Here is a 17510-nt window from a genome sequence, read left to right as displayed (position 1 = left end):
CTAGATCCAGTTCTACTGAATAAGAACAGCAAGGTGGAAAGTAAAATTCACCTCAATCATCATCTCAAATGGTAAAGCTTGAAATCCCACAGCCTGGGTCTCTTCTGTCTTTAAATTATTACCTCTGTGGTTCAGCTACGAACAAAATAAGAGAACATTCCTGAGTACATCATGGCATATAAGTAGTCAGATTTTTCTCTTCTTCCTGAAGTTGAAATAAGAGTGCTTAAACACATTTTATTGACAGTAGAGGTTAAACGCTGCATGCATAGTATGTCCTACTTCATTATACGTGGGCTGTGTGCTGCTTTGCTCAGGTTCACATCACTTTATTTACCATGGCTGGGCTTTGTGATAGTGAAAGTGTGAACCAAAGGATAATGCTGTAATTCTCTGACTTTAACACCCTTTGTCTAAGTCCCAGATATTGCAGGTAGGCAGACTGCTGTGGGAATGGTCTCCTATTGCAGTCTTCACCAAAATTCTTTCATGGAACTTTGTGCTTTTGACTAAATTCTTCTCTTCCGTGAGTGAAAGCGCTAGCAACCATTTCAAAAGGAAATCCTAATTTTAGAAGACCTATCTCTGCATGTGTGATGTGAAGAAGTTCCACTCTTCTGTAGTTCCCGGGGTGAACATCTTTTGATCTTCCCTTTGGATGTGGATTATTGTGCATTAAGTTCCCGTTTGCTGTGGCTGCTGCTGTGGATTTCGTGCGGCTGATATTGTGGGTAGGGAACACAACACCCAGCACTGCACCTTGCCTTTCCTCATGGAGATTGTTAAAATGTGCCAATGAACTCAACTAAGAACTGCCATAACTGTAATGGTAAATTTGTTGCTAACTTTAAACAGATTTTTGTTTGCCGAGTAGAAATCTCTTGGTGCTTATTTTGAAATACTCTGAATAATTAGAGCTTGCAGTTATTATTATTATTATTATTCTAAATCCTGTTCTCTCCTCTAAAAAGGCTTTTTAAACTTGATGTAATTTGGGTTGGTTTTTTTTTATTTTTTTATTTTTTTGTTTCTTTAATTTTATTAAAACTAAAAGAAGTTTCTGCCTGGGTGAGCTTGATTAACAAACAGAGAATGACACTTCCAACTCAGGTAAAAGCTAAGTGCAGATGAGGACACTAGTAACTAAAGAAACTTACCTTGCTACAGTAAATATTGAAGATGAATCAAAATTATTACATAATCATTTCTGCTCTGTAATGCAAGCAATTTAAAGTCGAATTTTCTGTACAAGTTAGAAAGATATAAGCAAAATAGTTACCTCATTGGGAGCCAGTATTGCAACTGCATCATATTACGTGCCTTTAGGAAGAAGCAATCTGTAATGCAAAAGAAGCTACTCAGTTCCCCTAATAAGGCCTAGGATTTAAAGTAAAATTTGCAAGGGATTTTGCAAAAGAGAGCCACCTGGCAGAACTCGATGGAAAATATCAGGTAGCTGCGACTTCTTGCCTCTATAGATCAGGAATTAGCGCCCCGATTGTACAAGCATGCTGTCTGCTATCCTTTGGCAGGCGGCCTGATTCCTTCTTGAGTCCCCTCTGTCTGCAGCCTTTCCCAGTATTCTCTTCTTTGACCCTGAATTTGAGTGGATCTGAGCAAAAGCTGCCCACAGCAAAAAGTTGCTTGTATACTACTGGGGTGTTAATTAAATATTGTAACGGTCAAAGCAGTGGAGAAAGAAGGGAAAATGATCTGGATTTTGAAGGCTTCTTTTTGAAATATCATCAAAATCTTTGCTGTTTCAACTTTTCTTTTTTTTTTTTTTCTTTTCCCCCTAAAGTTAATTCAATATCACTATTACTGTTGTTTCTTTTTCCAGAAAACCATAACAACAGAAACTAAGTAATTAGGTGTTACTCGCAGCACAGGCCCAATAAACGTATATACTTTATAATACATTAGATGCTTCTCTGTTTAAGATTTGCAGTTAAAGATGGGATTGTTTTCCTTCTGTTACTTCAGTCCTCTCATTGAGCTATTACTTTAGCAACTTGTTTGATACCACTTAAAACATATGGTTTTATTCATCATTGTTTATAGTTAAATTTTCAAAGTAGGTAGCATGAAAAAGTGTCCACTGATCTCCTGTATGCCCAGAAAGCATCCTTTCAGTCAGAGAGCTGTGAAAGTGAAAAGAAATAGGTCTTTTTCTGTTTGTCATCTCTTTTTCTTTCCCAGATATTGTGTTTACTTATGTATATTGGCCTGCCTTTGTTGTATCCAAGCATCTTCCTTACATGGTTAACTGAATTTTTTTGATGCGTCTATGAAATATTTCTATTTTTCTCTATTTTGAGAACCACATAGAGTATCTGACACTATAGGATTTATCATTCTCTGAAATTAATAATCAGATTAAAATTGATTTTTTTTTTTTTTTAATTTAGTGCTAGAGGCTGAGAACTTGGCACTGAGAAAACTCAGAACAGTGATGTTACTAACTTCACAGTCCTAAATATAATAGGAAAATATCCCTTCTGAATTAGTGGAAAGCTGATCCCTTATTGGTAAATTTTGCATCTCCCTCCCAAAAGGTAGCAAGTTATTTGTCACATGGTATATTAATCTGAAGCTCAAGAAAAAAAGTGAAGGAAAAATACTGATAATCAAACTTTTCTGATTGAATACTAATTGGCACTTGTTTGAGATAAATGTCTTCTGCAACCTCAAGTAGTCAGGTAGCCTGTTCTCACTCCTTCCTGCTGTAGGGGGATTACTTGGGGCAAGATCAATAAAAGCTGCCACTGTGTAATACAAATATTACCTCAACATCATAACGAGCACAAGGAAGACTTCACCTGAGGTCTACTTTGAGTTTTTTGAAATGGCCATGAGAGATTTTCCAAAGACTCAAGCAGACATAGCCCACAACAGACCCATTCTTTCTCCCTTCCTGGTGAAGAGTTCCTCTTTTGTTGATGTACCAGGCCTGGTTTGCATGGAACTACCTTTCTTCATGGCAGGCGGTGTGGCACCGTATTGTAGATTTGTGACCAAAACACTGTTGGTAACCCATAAGTGTTTCAACTCATGCTGAGCAGTGCTTGCTCAGTGTCAGGGCCTTCCTGTTTTCTTCCTTTGCCCTACAGCAAACAGGCAAGATGACCCTGGAGGTACACAGCAGGGACAGCTGACCAAAACTAAACAGGGGGATATTCTGCTCAGGAATAGGATTTAGGAAAGGGCAAGAATGGGTAATTTTTTCCCTACAGTTTTTGATGCGTGGATGCTCCCTGAGGATTTGTTTGCTTGGACATGTGATATTTGAAGTGCTTTAGATAGCTGGACAAGAGATCTAACACTGATGTCGTAATATGTCTAGCTTTCATATTCTATTTATTGAGGAGTTACTTGACTGTACACTGTATTGGTGTACTCCTAGACAAAATGGTATTTTATCATATATTCAAGAAACAGGAGACTTAAGAAATATGAATTTGGGCAAGTAGACTTCACCTTGTGATATGATCAGGAACAAAGAATATGAAGGGCAAAATATCACTTATGCAAGTCTGCAAGCTATAATAATCAGTAGAAACTGGCTGAAAAAGGACTACAGAACCTTGCAAGAGAACTTATTGCTGATATTTAATATTCACTTATTTGACATCAGTTACAACGTAGTTGTTATCTGGGCTGGGAACTGTGAATACTTGTCATGGCAATAAATCTATATGTGCCAGTAAAACCAGGAGCTGTATGCACAGTGGAATTGAAAGTCTGGAGAATCATTTTTGGTGATTGCAGAGGAATCGGGTATATTGCCGGTAGCACTTTTTTCTTCAGAAAAAGCCTACAAGCTGGCCCTCATCCAAAACTTTTGCTTATCATAGCTAAGCCTGCTCGTTTGAGTTGGTTAATCAGCTACTTACACAGATGTCTATTCTTCCACTCCCATAAGCAGGTCTGTGTATTTACAATACCTTGTAGCTAGTCAAAGATTTTAGGGCTTCATATCACCCTGGAGCCTCTTCAGCATTTGCACTGGGGAGAAAAACTTGAGGAGACAAATGTCTGAAAGCAGTGAAACACTTATCTACCAATTATTGTGGTGATGGTGGTGGGCACAACTACCAGAGAGTCTTTCAGCACCTTCCCAAACCCATAATTGGTACCCAAAAGTAAGCAAATTCATTTAAAAAATTTCAATACATAGATTGTTTGTGTCTGAGCGCAGGCAGGGGAGGTTACAGCACTGCTGATAAAGGCCTTTGGAATGATATTTAAAGAAGAAAAATAGATTGCTTGGGAAATGTCATTCACCACAGGGCTGACAGAAGTCCATCACAAACCAGAAAATATCTGAGAAATTTGAAAAATGAAGAACTGGGATCTTGGAAGATGCCGTACTGAGTATTTTTCAGTATTGCTGTATTTGTATACTGATGTCCTAGAAGTAAATTTTTGATCTCCTTTCTGAGCATGAATGAGTTTGAGCTGCTGTATGATTCTAAGGAATTTATATAGGATACCAGATTGTCAGCTGTGACACTGATTCTGTAACTCAGATATTGGTGTCGTGACGTGTTGAATTGAGAAACCTCTTCTGCCAGAAACAGTCAGTACTTTAGGACCCCAAAACTAATCTGAAACATCTTGTCCTCCTAATGTTTGTTCTGCTGCACGCGGAATGTTGCTGACAGTCCTTCTGACAGTTAGTCAGCAGAGAGCAGCTTCTCAAGGCTGAAACTGTTAAAGATATATTTTTGTTCAACAATTTTGTTCAGAACGTCCTAGGAACACCTGTCAGGAATAGCCATGCCAGAGTGTGAGTGAGAAGAGCAGATCATTGGATTCCAGGCTGATAACTGACTTATTTGCAGCATTGTCTAAAAAATGATTAAAAATGTCTTGAAGTTCTTAGTAATGTTATATTACATTATACTTATCTATGCAGATATGAAACAAGACAACTAGTACAATGAAAAACATTTGTATTATTTGTAAACTTTTACCCTCTCTGTCTGCACTAACAGTAGACCTTCTATAATCTGGTTACTGGGAGGAATTGACCAATGTATCTGTAAAAATCTTTCCTATGATTCTTCTTTGAAATGTAAAAGGGATATAGGTTGGAAATTTTTTTTTTAATATATAGAGGATTCATAGGCATCACATTTTTACTGTGAGAACAGGTATAGCCTGTCTTTCTCAGTAGGCATGTTAGGGATAATTTGAATATTATTGCAGGCATTGTTATGACTTTTACTTTTGGTGAGTGTTTAGAGGTCTGTGTGGTGTTGTGTGCTGTACACACTATTTACATTTTGGCATAGCAGTCACTATGATGGGTTCGGGTTATGTACTGTATTAATTTTTTTAACATTTATATTTGGAATTCAGAACAACGTTTGTAATCTCTGTAGTGAGGGAAAGTGAAAGGCAGAACCTTCTCCGTGTTTTCAGCAGTCATGTTTGGAAAAAATGAAGGTCAAATCATCAGCTGGCTTTTTTCCGTACGTACCTGTTCTTTCTTGGGCTGGTATAGATAGGTATAGCTTTCCACACAGGGAAACCATATTTTATACTCCAGTGGATGCATACATGTATCCGCTTGAAAAGTCACAGACACCTTGACAAGCTTAACTGTGGAAGATGTATCTACAAACTCAGAGGAAAATAAGCAGGTGGGGCTGTTCCCATGTGGACCTCACCTTGTGCCAGCAGCAACCATGTGCTGTAGACCTGAATGAGGACTGCAAATGCCATGTGTAAATGCCCCAAAGAAGATCCTTGTACATCAACTGCTTATCATGGAACTGCCCAGCAGTGCAGAGCAGCTACCTGGATTCTCTGCTTTCAGGTTCACTAATCACACTGAAAACTGCAGAAGTTGTTATTGCTGCAGCTTAAATTTCTTAAAGCCAACCATCATGGATGCTTTGTAGGAGGTGAAAAAACCCACACAGCAGTTGTTAAATTCACCATATGGAAAAGATCCCTTTCACTACAGAAAGCTGGCAGCAGGCCTAGTCCCTTAACATCAGAGGAAATCCTAGCTGAAAAGGGAGGACGAGGTTGCAATGAAGTGCTCATACTAGCTACCTTGCCCAGGGACTAAATCTATTGTCCCTAGCAAAGGGGGGTGCAAGAATGGCCAAGACTTATCAATATCCTGTGACCACTGTGATGGGTAGATAAGAAGAGACCTCAGAGCATGGAACATACAACTACCTTCCCTTTCTGCCTTCATCCTTCGCCACAGTGAAAAAGGAGAATGAAAAATGCTACCTAGAAAAGGGGAGAAAAGAGCTGCTGTAAAGAAGAGCTGAAAAATACACCTCTGCATGTTCCTTGGGAGTTCTCACTCTCCCAGCTCCTGAGGCTGTCCTCATTTCTCCTGACACCTGTTCAGCTCCTCATGAACTTGCAGAACGTATTTTCCTCTTTGCAGTCTACGGAGGAATTCATCGAGAACTTCAGTTTACCCACTGGGTTTACACCAGAAGTCCTTTTCTGTAGGCACAGCAATTTCTATTTTCAAAAATACGTGAACAAAAACAGAAGCTAGCAACAGAAATGTTGATGTATTGGGCTTTTGAGACCACATTTTCTTATAAGGAAGAAAACTTTCTGGGAAAGGCACTTCCACAGTTCATAATAAATTCTCAAACATCATATGAACAAAATATTAATAGACATGGGACTGAGATTCAAAATATGATTCTGTAGACTTTAACTTCTTCTTGACGCTTATGTGTTAGTGAAGAAATGAGATAGTACTGGAAAATTTTTATCTATTATCAGCATTTATTTCTGATTTTTACAATATTGTTATCTGTAGCAAATTTGCTTGAGGCTTGAAAAGTAGTGGAGGACTGGCAAGTGGTCAGCTGACACTTCTATTCCAGGAGAGATCTTCAGACCTTGCATGCAAACTTGTAAATGCTCTTCTAAACAATGGAATTACTAAAAAGGAAAAAACAAAAGGGGGAAAGGAGGATGGGGGGGGGAGGGGGAGGTGAGGAAGGAGCTTTTGTGGTAGGCCATACCTTAAAAAATGTGATTTGATCAAAAGAGATTCTGCTGATGAAGGCAGCTTCGGTTTCCAAAAGCATCTGACAGGGTCCCTCACTGAAAGATTCGAAAGAAAGCTGCTATAAGATCACAGGAGAGAAATACACATGAAAATATGACTAGTTAAAGACAGAAAACAATATTAAGGAATACTTAATTTTCACACTGAATAGAGCTGCAGTTAAGTTCTCTGGGGATCTGTATTGTGTTCTATGCTATTTAAAATAATTATTAACAGTCTGGAAAAGAGAGAGAATTTAAAAAATGTAAACTTTGCTGGTAATGGTAAGTCTTGTAGGCAAAGAATAAGAGCTGAACTATAAGGGTATTGCAAAGGATCTTACATTACTGAGTGATTGGCCAATGAACTGCCAGATAAAATTAAATGAAGACAAATGTAGTGATGCACGTAGAAGAAAACAGTTCTAAATTTATATATACAGTGATTGATTCTAAGCTAGCTATACTAAAGTTGTAGCAGAGAGAGCTATGAAAATCTCAGCTTAATGCTCAATAACATTGAAATAAAGCATATCAAACACAGAATTTATAGGAAAGGAAGAGAGAGTAAAGAAAAAACCTTCACTATGCCACAGTACTGGTTCATTTCACTTCTATGTTTTGAATAGGCTGCAGTTCAGATTTATTTTTCTCAGCAGCCGGATTGGAACCAGAAGGGAGAAGTGGAAGGAAGTGGCAGGATATGCTTCTGCACGCTTCCCAGTGACTGTGGGACCTGCTCTTAGAGGGCACTACTCATGCCAAAGGGACAAAAAAAAAAACCTACTGGAAGAAATTATTTAGAGAAGGCGATGGTTGCCATCAATGATCTCATGTATAGGAACACAAGGAAGTCTGCTAAAAATGTACCCAGAAATAATGTGTGTTTGTGTGTGTTCAACCGATCATGCACTATGTGTCTGATCAATTGGTCCCAACTGCCACGATATTAATCTCCTTCTAAATGGGTTTTGTTTTTAAGAATATGGTTGCTAATCTGGCAAAGACTGGAAACACACATTCCTACCACCAACTCAAGAGAATTTTATTTCTATAAAGCACATACCTTCTTCAGCAGACTGCAATTTGTAATGAAAGTATGACCTCACAGTAAATTCAGAGAGATTCTGACAATCACTGATTCAAATGTACATGTTGGTGGTGACAAATTAGGACCTTGAGGAGAAATGTGAGAAGGTCTTTTATGTTCTGCACTTGGAAACAGCCACTTTGTTGAGAAACCTGTCAAATTAGTTTTGTGCAGAGCTGTACTTTCTTACTATGTACATTATAAAGCCATGAATTATTTTGTTTGTTTTACCTTCACAGCTATGGTTTGACAAATAGTAAGTAGCACAGTAAGGCAGAGAACTATTCGTACGTATGCTAAGAATATCCTTTTGATTTGGAGAGAGAGTTATTGATCTCTGAAAGAAAAGAACAATTTTCACAATTCTGTGAGGACTGTGAGCTCATCTTTAAAACTTTAGCCTTAGGGTAAGAACTAGGAGAAAATTAAAGCAGTTTCTGAAATACTTCACCAGCTATCTCCTAGAAAATGACCCAATCTTCATGATTATTGGAAAAGACAAACTCCCTAATGGCCAGCATCAGCTGGGGCTGGTTCAGGGTGTGTTTTGGCCATTGCCATTGCTAAAAATTCCTTATTTGAAGAGAGATGAGAGTGGTCATTAATCAGAAATCTCAATGAAGGAGATGCACTAAATGTAAAAATGCAAAGAGGATAAAAAAAAATATTCTAGAATGTAATTCTGCTGACCATGACATGAATAGTTGTATATCTTTATTCATCTCACTAAGGCTTAAACTTCCTCTTATTTTTCTGTATAGACTATTATTTACAGAAAATAAAAAGACTTTACTGCTTTTTTGGGTTTGTAGGGTACTGTGCACACAATGAAGTGCTACAAAATGATCTGCGAAATCTGTGTGTAAGACAGAGCAGTCACTCTTTCTAGAAATGTCCTCCATAAACAGCAAAAAATGGAATTGCATCATGCATAAAAAAAAAGAAAGAAAAGGCAAAAAATTTTGGTTTTAAATCATTAGCAATCAGTGATATATCAAAATTAAATTCTTAACTTTTCAAAAGTGCCAAAATTCCACTAGCACTATTACCTCTCCCCACCCCTAGTACTTTTCCTCATTTCTGTTTCAAACTTTTCATAGACAATTGGGTTACATTACCAAATTTGATCTTCTAAAATGCACAGCAGCTGCGACATTCATTTTTAGTGGCTGTGATATGATTTTAGTCTTTTATGAGGCACTGAGCTTATATGATTTAGATAATTCTGCTTTTTTCTCTTTTACAAACTGTATACTACAATGCTAATAAAGCAAATTTATACTTGGTAAAAGTAATAAGTGTATGTGGTAACTGTAGCCCATATTCTGCACTTAATTTCTATGATGTGGTTTGCATTTTAGGCATTCTGCTAGAGCTCTAATGAAGAAAAATACGAAGGCTAGATCTATATTTAAAAGTCTTGCTCATGTACTTATGTAGGCTAGAAACACTAAAAATAAAATCACATCTAACTACTGTCCTAGCAGAACCCTAGTGTAGATGCAGCTATACCATCACAGAGTTTATTTTTATTCAGGATCAAGTAAAGTGTTTGTTTCACCAATATGAACTGCACTACAGGAGGAGAGCTAGCTCTGCACAGGCATGTTCCAGCTAAGACCAGAAAGGCAAAGGCACCACCACAGCTGGAGCCATTCTCTGACTGACAGCTGCTGGACCTTATCCCAGCTCCTGGTGCTTTCTAGTAAGGGGGGTTGTGAAAAGATCTCAAATTCCTTTCAAAATATGGGAATAAGAGTTTAATATTTATGTATGTATGTATATTTATCCTCAGAGAAAGATGTAGATAAGCAGAATTTTTACAAGGCTCTGAACTGATCTTAGTCTGTATCCTGAACACCGTTAATATCCTCTTAACTTTTTATGCACACCAAGTTTAAGAACTGTGATCATAAACTTCTACAAAACTGTAGTCATGAAACTTCTTGTAGGTGTCACATTCCCATATTCTAGATATCAGTTCACTCTGCTTTTATATTCAAGTCCTTTTTAAAATTCTGATTGAAAGTAATGAACTGTACTCACTGTTATGGTTAGGTAGCAAGTAGTAAACAAGTAAGATTAGGTGGCCAGCCCAAAAAAAGCAGACTAATACCACCTTATGGTATTAGTCTGGTATTTTATGGAATTTGAAAGAGCTCTGAAATAGTCAGTTGCTGCAGGTGCTCTGATTTAGGTAACTCCTAAATCAATAGAAATGTTTTTGTATGTATAAGCCATGGGTGCATATCTAGTGGAGGTGGAACAGTTATTTAATTGCAAAGGAAAATGTGACAGTATGTACCTATTATCTAAATGTTTAAAACAAGTAAAACCAAGGTTTTGTTCAAGTAGACTTAAATACATCCTTTGTTATGAGTCGCTGAAGTTCAATATGAACTGTAAGAAACAAGCACTATTTTTCTATTCTGTTCCCTGCTGCTGGGCCTGTCAGTCTCAGCTCCTCAGAAAAAATGTTTTTCGCTGGCCTATGTTTACATATTATTCTTTTTTAAGCTGACTGTTTCCAACCTGTTCCAAATTTCATTTTCACTTAATTATCTTTATACCTAACATTTTCGTAATTACATGTATTGTTTCAGCCTATGCAGAATAGTTAGGAGTTAGGGTTTGGAAAAGTCATAGCCCTAAATTTCAAGATAGCGTTTATAAAACTCATAGCACTTCACTTGTGCCAAAGTCTGATGCTGTCTATCGCTGTTGAGGCACCGCAGGATTACCTCTACTGATACAGGTGTATTGTTAAATAAGCCTAGGGTTCCCATTAATGTGAGCTTAATGAGAACTGGTTGTCTTCCTCCAGGTGATGAGAGGTGATGTTCATTTGGAGAGGTGAAATCTGAGGAGGAGTGAGTGAAGTATTGGTATTTTTTGCCTGGTATTTTGCTTTGCTGCAATGTGAGGTTTGTGTGTTGTGTGAGGGAGGTGAATGGTACACTGTAGTTGTGAAAGTGGACTTTCTGCTAGGTTGCGGGTCTCTGTCTCTGAAACAGCTGATTCTTATTAAAATGAGCTGCGTTGGTTCAGGTTGTGACAGCAGAAGTAGAACTGAAGAATGTTGCTTTAGTACACAGTAAAGAGGGAGAACAAAATCCAGAAGTAGATAACAATGAAGAAAAATTAACTGGCCCTGCAAGACCACAGAGTGAAACAGTACAGGCAGCAATGAAGCAGACCTCAAAAGGGAGCAGAGATGATAGGCTGAAGTTTATGTGAGAGAACAGAGAGCAAAATATAGACATAAAAGACGTGTTTGAACAAATGCAAGACTGCAGCAGGGTCCTCTGCTAGGGAATGTCTCAACAATGTTGGAATTGGTAAAGATAGGTGGCTTTATGCTTAATGCAAGAGTATGAGATAATTCTGAAGAGAATCGGGGAAGAAAACCATGCATATCTGTGCAGGGAGTGTTCATGGGATCATCTGAAAACTGAGATTTGGCAGGGGCCTCAGGAAGTGAGGTGAGCTAGTCCAACTTTCTGCTCAAAGCAGAGTGATTATGGAATCAAAACATTCAGAGAAAGCAATACTGATTCAGGGAAGATACCCAAAGAAGTGCAATTTTAAGTGATCTTCAGCAGAATTGTTCTAGAAGAATAGGCAAAGTGTCACAAGAAAATGAAGCATCACTAACATGATAGAACAGTTGTTGTTGCGTAGTTAAGTGCACTGCAGCACTCTGCTGTACTGCTCAGTGGGAAAGTAACCCAGAAGGACTTCTTGTAAATGATTCTCAGTGAAATTCTGGTGGAGATGCACCCCTCAGGTCCCACTGTGGCCTTTGAAAACATCTTGTTTCCAACCTTGTGAACACTTACAGTCTGTCTCCCTTCAGTCCCATTGAGCAGGTAGATCTTGTGGAGCAAGGAAGTTCTCTTTATGAAGATACCTAACCAGAAAGGAGAAAACAGCTAGGAGATCAACAGATCTCTCCCACACAACTGGCATGCAAAGCCTTCAGATAATTTGTTGAAAAGGGGACAAAACCTACAGCCTGTTCCTGCACACCATCTTGATGAATATACATACCCTCATCTATCAGAATCGCATAGCTTAAGAACTGGTTGTGAAAAATCAGGTAATTATTGGTGCTTTTGAGAGTATTGCTACAGCAGTAATAGAGCAAAGAGAGAGTGGAAAAGCTGGGGAGGATGCAACTAGGCTGACAAAATCACTTATTGCTCGCAAGCATTGTTTTGGCACTAGCAATGTCACATGATGAAGTAAATCACAGAGCTGTAGAGTGTAAAGAGGAGGAAGGGTTTTTTTCTTCCTCATCTAAGCTACATTTTCCTCTTCTACCTGCACAGAGTCTGCTAGTTTTCCTGAGCCTTCAAATCCAAGGAAGCGAATTAAAGGAAGCCCTGGGGGTGATGGAACAAGGGAATAGAGAGGATGGACTTCCTGGGGATGGAAAGAGACAGATATGTCCTGGGGAATTGCTGGCTGACTTAATGCAGGAGTCAGCAAACTCTAACAAAGTTATTCAGTGTACATGTTGTCTCTTTTTATTTTCAACTGAATTTGTTTTCTAATAAATTAGGCAGCTTTATTGCTAAGTAATAGGGGAAATTTATGAAATCTGCATGCTTCTGGAAGGAATTAGAGCCTGGAGGAACTGGAGGAAGGATCTTAGAGTACCTTTCACCTAATGGTTGCTCATTCCTTCTATTGGAGCAGGCTATAGCCCTTGCACATATTCATCTCCAGTTGGTTTCCCCCTCAGAGGGGCACCCTGCAGAAAGTTGCTCATGCTTCTGTGAGAATAAACAGTAACAATTAGTGAGGTACTGTTATAACTGTTATAAAAAGGACTGTGGATATATCTCAGTAAAAAATCTGATGAGAAAAAAGTGTCTATAGATGGAAGAAAAAAAAATCAACAAATTTGTGTTGCCTCTTGTGAGTGCTTTTTCCATGTGTTTTTTAAGGAAAAATAGTGTGTCAGCATCCTGGTGTAAAGCTTTTGATACAGGTCGTAGCATGCATCTGAAATATAGAATTAGATATACCCATTGTCCATTAGCTACTCCAATACTGTATTGGCCTCCTCTGGTTTCCCTTTATATTAAGACAGTGCAGAAGGTACAGAAATACATCAGGGGTATGGCATACACACAAGGGTTTATAGATATTCTTTGCTCGGAGTATGGCTGAAAATGAGTATCTGTCTTCTCTTGGATTCTGCCTTTGTTAACTTGAATATTTTCCTTTCAGTAATGCTATTTCCTTTCAGTAATTTCTATTCACTCATATTCAATTTCACACTTTACTGAAGAGACTAAAATTTGGACGTTGTTTTCCTTGTCCAAAATGAAATCCTAACAATTCTGCTGAATTTTCTGCAAAGTTTTCAGCTGCATGGATAATTTTCAATGGAATTTGAAGGGCACTGAAATTTTCAACAGTCCGTCATGAAATGGACATACTTTTTTAATCCCACAAAATATGTGAACTGCTTTCTACAAGAGCTACATGTTCTTTCATTAGGTATTTGTCTAGAGAATTTACATTTCAGGGTCACTTATCCTGCCTCAAGAATTAACATGTCTTAATCAAGAGTACCTTCAAGTGTGAGAGCTATAAGTGCATCAGATTTTTTTTTTGTTCTGTCCATTCACTTTACTTTTAGTTGTATTCTAAGTTGATAAGTTTCTCTTGAAATGTTTTAATGAAAACTTAGCTTTTCATTTAGCAGCCACTTCTGTGAGAGGTATCTCTGTCTTCACATTTATGTGTACTAGTAAGGCCAAAGACAGTGTAGCTCTACTCCTGCCCCAGTGCCACCTGATGCAGAGCCGGGTTTCACGTGGCAGAGCAATTACATTGCAGTTACAGCAAGCCATTCCCTTGTTCTACTACTGGTGCTGCCAATCCTAAAGGGCAATCTGTTTAGCTTTGTACCTATGTGACCTGCTATAGGTAACCTGCTTTAGCAGGGTGGTTGGACTCAAATATCTCTAGGTCCCTTCCAACTCCTACAATTCTGTGTGCATTTGTGTGCTCCTGTCAAAGCCACAGCATTCCGTTGTTTTCCAAAGAAGTAGGCTTTTTAAAATTTCTCTGAGGACATTAGATCCTACATCACCAACATCCACTAAATAACTAAATATATGAAATCTCATACGTAGTATAGAAGTAGAGTCATCATAAGAAAATAATTGCCTTTGAACATGAGCACCTCTATTTAGCCTGAAAACCTTTGTTATTTCCTCTTCATACTGACTTTGCCTGTGTCATAGGGTGAGCAAATGATAATATTTTTGTACTCCTATCATCAACTTCTCCAAATATATTTGCCCACTGATAATGTTTGGCCGATTTGTGTACATCTGTTGTATCTTACTTTCACTTCAGTATGAAAAATACAGTGGAGAGCTCAATATAAAGTCATATATTAAAGATAGGGCTTTATTCAAGAGGTTTTCTACAAAAATCTACATAATAACTGTACTAATATCCCCTATTGTCTTATTTTTGTTTACTCAAATTATCTTAAATGCATTTTAGTAGTAAGTTAAGGAGTAAAACAGTGGATAGTTAGCAATTGTTAAATATTTACTCTCTATTTGCTGAGAAGAGAGAAGAGAGAAGAGAAAGAGAATTATGGGTCAGCAATGTCAAGACATTCCTCATTACTTTATCATCATGCAGAATCTTTTTACTAAGGCAGCATAGAAAGAATAGATTTATGGACTGAAGGTATAATGTTTAATATGTCCACATCCATCTAGATTGACATTTTCTACAGACGTGAATTTCCCAGGAGATACAGTGTTACTGGTTTCAGTGGATGGCATCATTTACTTCAGTGTTCCATTATTAAATTGATAACAAGATAATTCCTCTGCTTCTCAGAGACATGACAGGGTTTACAATTGTTAACTTTCCTATTGAATGGGATTTGATGTTCTAGGTAGTTTTTAATAAGAAGCTTATTTTTATTTCAGTTCTGCAGCAAATCAAAAATTACGAGAAAGTGTAGATAACCTAGTTAGGAACCTAGTTAAGTCTACAAAGCATCAAAATTGAGCTGGTTTAAAGAGGGTCAACTTAACAACCATATGTCTTTGTGCCCGTACTGTTTTTCACTACTGCATGTTTAAGCATGTTTGTGCAATATGGAATATTTACTGAAGTAATCCTCTGTCTTGTGAGGTATATATTAGAAACGTTCTGTACATTCTCTGGTTGGGTGAGCTCATGGATGATTATTTCATCAACCAGTGGCCATTTGGAAAAGCGGCAGACTGCTGCAAGTGGCAGATGAATTAAGCTCTAAAAATCTCTGCTGGCAAAAATGTGGCATAGCTGCAACTTCTGATGCTGAGCTAGAGTGGGAGTCAGGGCAATGAAGCTGTTAAAGGGTCTGGAATACAAGTCTTTTGAGGAGCAGCTGAGGAAACTGGGATTGTTTAGTCTGGAGAAGAGGAGGCTCAGGAGTGACCTTATAACTCTTTACAACTACGTGAAAGGAGGTTGCATCGAGGTGGAGGTTGGCTTCTTTTTCTGGGTAACTAGTGATAGGATGAGAGGTGATGACCTTAAGTTGTGCCAGTGGAGATTCATGTTGGATATTAGAAGACATTTTTCTCTGGAAGAGTGATGATGGAATGAGTCCAGGGAGGTGGTGGTCACCATACCTGGAGGTTTCTAAGAAAAGGGTAGATGTGGCACTGAGGGACATGGTTTAGAGCAGTCACAGACATGAGTTGATGTTTGGGCTAATGATCTTAGTGGTTTTTACAACCGTAATGACTCTATAGTTCTTCAAAAACAGACTAGCAGTATGAGCCTCAGTGAGGTGGAAAATCTCTCCCAACCCCTGAAGTCCTGGGATGCTGGGGGATAGATCAGAGTTTGGCCTAGGTTTCATTTGTTCATTTTAGTATACAAATACAAAAAAAAAAAAAAAAAAAGTCTCTATGCAGCAAGAATATTTTTCAGTTAGATATTTGCAGCGTTGTTTATTGTTTCACTGAAACAGCTAAAGAATGTTCAGTCAACTGTTTTTTGTTAACTTATGACCAGGGTTCTGGCGCACACCTACGCATGTGCTGGACCTTCAGGAAAGGCTGCAAATGCGCCAACTTGTTGCTGTGCATGGGTGAGGGAGGATGTGGGTCAGAGATGAGGGCGCATATCCTCATTCAGACATTGGGGATTTTAATGGTTTGACATAGTAGTTCAGCTACCAAGAGCAACTCTTGTCCTAATTTGCTGGTGTAGCTGTAGATATCCTTTCCTCTGGTGAGTGATGAATTAAATATTTTATTTTTGCTATTGTTTTAGACAGATAGTATGTTCAGTGCTTAGCTTCTTCCCAGTAAATACTTCCTCCTGGGGAATTCTGGTTAAGAAGACTCAGGTTTGTTCAGACAGAGCAGGTCATGTGGCAAGGCTGTGCTGTGGTATGTAGGAATCAGAAAAATGTCTTGAAAGGAAGATTGCTATCTTTCCATCTGACCAAATCACAAATAGCTTCTGAAGTTTAGATCAATCAAGAATAATTCTGTGGTTATTTGAAATCTGAGTCTTCATGTAGCCTTCAGTCTGAGCACTAATCTTGTTTCACATCTTTCTCTCCCAAACAGGTAGCCGTCACAAAACTAATCCTTCTGCCTTCTTCAAAACTCCTGTTGATTTTACAGCTTTCAGGGGAAAAATCTCCTAATGAAAGTGCTCAGAATCTGTTTCAGCAAGGACTGTGAACATCAAAAACAAAATCCTGGGGATTTTGCAAGTGTTTGAGTAATAGGAATGAGGCACCAATTGAAGCCAGCAGCAGTGTAAAAATGGATCACATGCACACACTTGATGCTCAAACCTGGTGTATCAGTGAGAAGCAGAAATGCTGAGGGTGTCTGAGCTCCCTTAAGTGTAGGTAGATCATGCACAAGCCAGGAAAAATGGTTTAGAAACAGCTGTGGGCCTTTAGGAATAGCTAAGAGCCCATATTAGAAGGCATGAGGATAGAGGATCATGTTTTCTTAAATTTACAGGAATTGCCAGAGTTCTCACTTAAATCCAACCCCCTGAGAGTTTTTCAGACTCTGAGTGTCCTGAAACTCTTTTATTCCCTACAGAGCAGTACAGGACAAATGGTAATTGTCTGCCTAGAGTTCTGCTGTTTTCTGGCTTTAAATAGATGTTCTCAAGATCAACTGATCAAAAGTGGGCCCAGTTATTTTTTCTCTCCTGCCTTTTGTTTTTGAAACCTCTTGCAGTGAATTGGGTGTGTTATGGAAGAAAGATCATTGAAAACATATGTAACGGTGAATCTCATCTTTTTTTTTTTTTAAATGCTATTGCATTAATATGAGACATCTATATTGAGATAATGGAAAAGAAAAACATTCAC

The 17510-nt window shown here is 38.2% G+C and overlaps 1 protein-coding gene across 1 annotated transcript in view; it reads left to right on the top strand.

Moving 5' to 3' along the window:
- Nucleotides 1–17510, top strand: part of DPYD (dihydropyrimidine dehydrogenase) — a gene marked incomplete at both ends in the record, with an annotated part of 315748 nt that overhangs the window by 189591 nt on the left and 108647 nt on the right. The window lies entirely within an intron of this gene.

The sequence above is a fragment of the Tetrao urogallus genome (genome assembly GCF_951394365.1).
Source record: "Tetrao urogallus genome assembly, chromosome: 5".
Lineage (NCBI taxonomy): Eukaryota > Metazoa > Chordata > Aves > Galliformes > Phasianidae > Tetrao > Tetrao urogallus.
This window is presented reverse-complemented; position numbering and strand designations above follow the sequence as displayed.